Below are 6,000 nucleotides of genomic sequence, written 5' to 3' on the forward strand. Positions count from 1 at the left end.
ACACGTGTTCCGCAAACCCGAATGATCGCCACAAAATAAGCGACGCTCGGGATGGCCTGTAACGAATCCCACAAACGCTGTTACGCGTAAAGGACGTTATTAGGCAAGCACGCAAATCGAAGTCGCATAAACAGAAAACAGAAAACGAGAACCAGCCAGGGACGCATTTTCAACGCCCCTGGCTGGGCGCCAAAATTTCTCACGCCCACTGCTGGGCGCTGAAGTTGCTGCTTGGCTTTCGGATCAGGCGCAGTAGCCTCGGTGCCCAAGCAAAAAGAAAGTACGTAGCACAAAAAATACTCATCAAAAGAATTGCTACAAGGGCGTAAGAAAAGCACTCGATTTCAAAAGGCGACTCGCAAAAAATTAATAACTCTTTGTGTCGTCGTTAGGCCTCCTACGACGGCAATGCTCGACACCAAAACTGAACATGCTAACAACTATGAATGTCACACGGGCAAGTGTTTCGAAAATCCAAAGAACGACCAAAATAAAAAAAAACCCCCAAAAATTGTACCGACAGAAGAAAGAGCGAAAAGAAAAACCAATTTAGAGAGTCGAAGTCTAGACTAAGTAATGCTTGAAACTTTGGGAACCTAAACTTTAGCTTATCTTATGCCTAGGACCGGTCCTGCCACTTGGTGCCGATCAGGGAATCAACGGCTAGTGCGTCTCGAAGATACATCACCAACATCAGGTTTAGTAACTCCAAGCTCCGTCCGTCGTCCCTCATTTCAAGGATCTCCGCTTCCCCAACCTCGATTCGCACCTCCAAACATGTCCATCGAAGATTTGCGAGACCAGATGGTCCAAATGACCCAACTCATGGGCCAACTGAAAATGGAAAACGAAGCCTTAGCGGCTGCGCAAGCCAAAAATGACCTCGAAAACGAGAAGAGGGTCGAAAAAATGGTCCTACAGCAAACCATGGGGAGCAAACACTTCTCCCTCGAGCCTGAACCTTTTTCTGGCAAATTACCAGAAAAGTTCAGTTCATCTGACTTACCAAAGTTCAAGGCCACGGACAACCCCCGTGATCATCTACTGAGCTTTGTGAATACCATGAACTTGAAAGGCGTGGACAAGTCCATGTACCTACCTGCCTTTCCTTTGTCTTTGGAACCTGTGCCGCTCAAATGGTACTATCACCAGGACCCTAAGCTCTTCCCCACCTGGGAAGACTTTGTCAATGTCTTCATCAAGCAATACTCGTCGAACATGGATTTCCAAGTCACCATGCGCGAGCTGGAAGTTCTCTTCCAAAAGAAAAATGAGGGTTTCACAACCTACTTTGCTAGACGGAGGGACCAGGCGGCCCAGCTAATCAATAGGCCTCCCGAAACAGAATTGGTCTAAAAATTCATTGACAACTTAGACCCGGCTTACAGACAACACCTTAGGTACCTGGGACTCGACACTTTCAAAAGGGTTTATGATGTGGGAATAAAAATCGAGGACGACCTCGCCAAAACCATACAGAGCAAACCTGCATATAAGACCAACACCTATAATCGGGGTAACACACCCCAAGCCCAAGAAGTCCATGCTGTAGAAGAGGCTCCCGCCCGAAGATACCCTGTAAGATGGGTCCGAGACCGAAAGTTTTCCCCACTCGGGTCAACTTTGGTACAAGCCTTTGAAAGACTAACCAATCAAGGAAAGTTGAGACCTATAGGCCTCACCCGTGACCCTCCTGTCAAAAACAAATATTGGGTCGAAGGTACTTACTGCAATTTCCATCAAGGAAATGGGCATGACACTGAAAACTGCTGGCATCTAAAACATACGATCCAGGACATGATAGAGGATGAAGTAATACCTCTCCCTAACGTTGGCAAACCCAACAACAACAAGAGCCCACTCGGCTCTTGTCACATCTCTCTCGACCAACCAGAGAATTTCGACCCCACGGTGTATATTACACCTCAAGGTGCACCACTCGCTGTGGTACCTATGGATCGAATCGAGGGGGAAGTATGCGGTGTGTGGAACGATGATGCTGAAGATATTTACCTATCTCAAGTCTCGGGCCAGGACCTCTTCACTGAAACTTGGCCCGGGAATGCTCTCATTGACACCACCCCTCAGGAGCCCGAGGTCGACAACCTCACCCGATCCGGAAGGATATACCAACCAGATATTCACCCACCTCCTATGGACGACATCCCGGTTAGGCAAACTCCTGAGAATGGGCGGCACGCCACCGTCGCGGAAGTCATTGAAAATCCTCTCCTGAAACAACTGAAAAGAACCAAGGCTGAGATTACCATCTGGGATCTTATGTGTACTTCAAAGGAACATCGCGAAAAGCTTATTCGCTCACTTGACCTCATCTCAGTACCCACAGATATCACACCTGACTCATTGGTTAGCCATGTCACGAGAGATGCCGGAGAAAAGGCCATAGTTTTCACTGATAAAGACTTACCCAAAGAGGGGGGTGCTCACAATAAAGCCCTTTACTTAGTGGTTGGATGCAAAGGACAAAACATCCCCCTAGCGCTCGTAGATAATGGTTCGGCGGTTAATGTCTGCCCATTGCGAACCGCCCATTGCTTGGGGCTAGGGAGCAATGACTTCCAAACCTCCTCACAAGGGGTACGAGCTTATGATAACTCCCGAAGGCATGTGTTGGGAAAAATCAACCTTACCATACAAACTGGGCTTGTGGCACGCACCACGGAGTTTCAAATAATCGACATCAAGCCCACTTTCAACCTCCTCTTGGGGCGACCTTGGCTCCATGACTTAGGAGGTGTTGCTTCAACCTTGCACCAAATGGTTAAACTTAACCATAACGGGGTAATACTAGAAATCCGCGCCCCTCCTCTCGACGTCAGTTGTACTATGGTTGGAACTGCCGAAACTGCAGATGAACTTTATGGGTTTCAAATGGAAGAAGCAATCCAGTTCATCGAAGATTATGATCCAGCATTCCTAGACCCGCATGCATCCCGAGTCATCCCTAGAATGCTGTTGGCTCAAGGTTATTTCCCAGGAACCCCATTGGGCATAAGGAAGAAGGAATGCACATTCCATCCTTTTCCCGACAAATCTACTCCCTTTGGCTTAGGCTATGAACCAACGGAGGAAGATATTGCTGACCGCCTATCTAGGCTACGCCTTAACAAAGCCAAACAAACCACCCTCCTTCCCCCATATCAAAGGACCCTTAACGGGATGTTTGTTCGGGAAGGAGAAGAACACCCATGCTGTGATTTCCCTGAACCCTTCGTTCAGGATGGCTTGCTAAAACCCGGATTTGAAATTTTCCATGATTGCCACACCTTGGATGAGGCACCCCACCTCACCAAGACTAAAACAGCTGAAATATTGGACAACCAGGCTCTATGGACATTGTTTAACGAATCGAGGCCTATGGAGAACGAGACTGTGATGACCACCTTAGCTTTACAAGATGAAGGTTTCGATCCAACCCGGTTAATTTCTCCTGCATCAACACTAGAAGAGGTTGGGAACGGATGGGTGAAGACATGTCAGTGGGTCAACGCAAAAGGAATAGGATTCAAGATGAGTACCGGTGAAGGACCGAAGTTTTATGAGACTAAACCCCAGGCTTGAGCCATATATGGCACCATTAGTAAAAAAACGCCTAGTAGTTCTTTAGATTGACAGAAGAAATAATAGAGACTTTAGATGGTCCTAAGGCCCTTTAGAATATGGGTCAGTTTTATTTCAGTGTGTTTTCCTTACTTTCCAAATCAATAAAGGCGTAATTTTTCTCCTAAAAATTTTATTCTAACACTAAATAAACACCAAATGTACTTGCAAAATAAAAATAATAATAATAAAAGCGGCCCACTATAGGCCCAACAAACAAAGCCCACTCGGTTTTGAAATAATGCCATGTGAACCAGTTCCCGAAACCCACAAAATAAACCACACTATCCCATCCTCAAAAAGCCAACCATCATAAAAGCCAATCCATGCAACCCAAAATCAAAAAGAAATCAAAAATTTAAAACAAATGCAAATGTTACCAAAAAAATAAATTCATAAAACATAGAATCCACCAACAGCGGTTTCACATAGATTCCATCATACCCTCCACAAAGATCTTCATAAGTTCCGCACCCTAACTCCATTTTCAAAACTGTTTTGAGTCACCAATAGAAAAAATTAATCTGGACAAAAATGCGTTTCACGCTAATAGTAAAAAAAGCCTCCAAAATAGCCTCAAAATTAACTTTAACTACGAAGCAAAATATCAAGGCACAAAAAACGAAATAGAAATAAACGCAAGAACATGTGAAGCAAAAACGTCAAAATTGACCGCCCAAGTTATTTTCAGCGCCCAGGGTTGGGCGCCGAAATTTCTGACGCCCCAGCCTGGGCGTTGAAACTCTCTGCCTGCCAAAAGTTTTCCTTTTTCCGAAAAGTGCTCGTCATTTTATCCGCACACAACGGAAAAATAACGAACACTTGGGGGGTACAGTACGTATCCAAATAGGTTTACCAAAAAATTGGTCGAATTTTACGCAAACTATGGAAAACGGCAGATGAAAATAATGGCAAATACTTCACTCATTTGACCGATTAAGTAATATGTTTCCACTTCAGGACATATCTACCGAAATCCGGCATACTAGAACTTATTCTAAAGCTAAGAACTACGCGCGACCTGATTCTGACAAGATACGTAGGCAATCCTTACCAAGGATTCGGTCCAAATAATAATAAAAAAATTATATTCTTTGTGTAAAAAAAAAGTGTTAGACATATAAACAAAATTAAATGGAAACTAAAAATACGCCTTTATTAAAATATAATAAGAAGGAAAACAAAGTGCTAGGAATAAAAAAAAACACAACTGAAATAAATAGAGGGCACCTACACCCTAGCAAAGAACTACACTACTCTAGTTCTTCCAGATCATCAAATAAAGTCTTGAAGAGAGCAATGTTCGCAGGATCCACCCCCATAGTCTTCTGCGCTGCCCCAATATCAATCTCCATAAGAACTGGCTCCTGGACACTAACTTCCAAAGATGCCAAAGCTTTAGAAACATTCACAGTTATAGCCCGCTCAGCCTCAAGGGCACAAACAGTGGTGGGAGAAGGATTACTATCATCAACTGGACTAGCCACTGTTTCTACAGGCGGCTGAGCCTTCCTAACCCATACATTGTTCCGACGACGATCTCCGCGAGAGCTTGCATTTCTTTTAACAACAGCAGGCCCCATCATATTAGGCATCTTTTTAGGCCTGACACTGGAACGGGGAAGAACTTCCTTTCGCTTTCGATCAGGACGAGCTTTCATAGTCTCAAAACTATAGGTACGAGGTCTGGCGGAATCAGGACCCTCATACTTAACACGAATACGAGGTATCAAAAGCTCAGCCGACTCCCCATTACGAGCCTCGGTCCTCACATCCTTGTCATCGGAACTCATCCACAACTTATAGTTTTCAGAAAGACCCACAAACCCATTTGTAGCTACAGCCCAACGCGGGAGACCATCATAATACCTAGCCCACGCTAAGACCCGCGTTTGCGCAAAGGTCGCTACCTTAGGTGGTACCGTATCAGAAAAGGGGATAGTCTGCCTTAAACCATATTGGCGCATGACTCGATAAGGGAAAATATAAATGGGACAAGATATCCCCAACAAAGAAATATAAACCGATACATCAGACCCCCCTGTCATAGTAGTCAAACCCCACCATGGTACCACCCACTTAATAGAACAAATGCCATAAGTAAAAAGGGAGGTCCATTCGGCCTCGTCCTGGCCTTGGTGCAAGTATTTTCGGTTACCCAAAGCTATAGGGCGATAATGTTTAGGATCGGCAGGAGCTTCCAAAAGTCTAAGCCGTTCCGTAAGCCAAATCTGCAAAAACAGGTGCGATCGAATCAAAAGAATGAAAAGAAAGAAAAAAGGTTCCTGGGGCGCAGTTTCAACGCCCAGGACCAGGCGCCGAATATTCCAGCGCCTAGCCCTGGGCGCTGAAGCTCAGCCCCAGGCGAAAAGAAATATA

This window comes from Spinacia oleracea, chromosome 5 (assembly GCF_020520425.1).
Source record: "Spinacia oleracea cultivar Varoflay chromosome 5, BTI_SOV_V1, whole genome shotgun sequence".
Classification (NCBI taxonomy): Eukaryota; Viridiplantae; Streptophyta; class Magnoliopsida; order Caryophyllales; family Amaranthaceae; genus Spinacia; species Spinacia oleracea.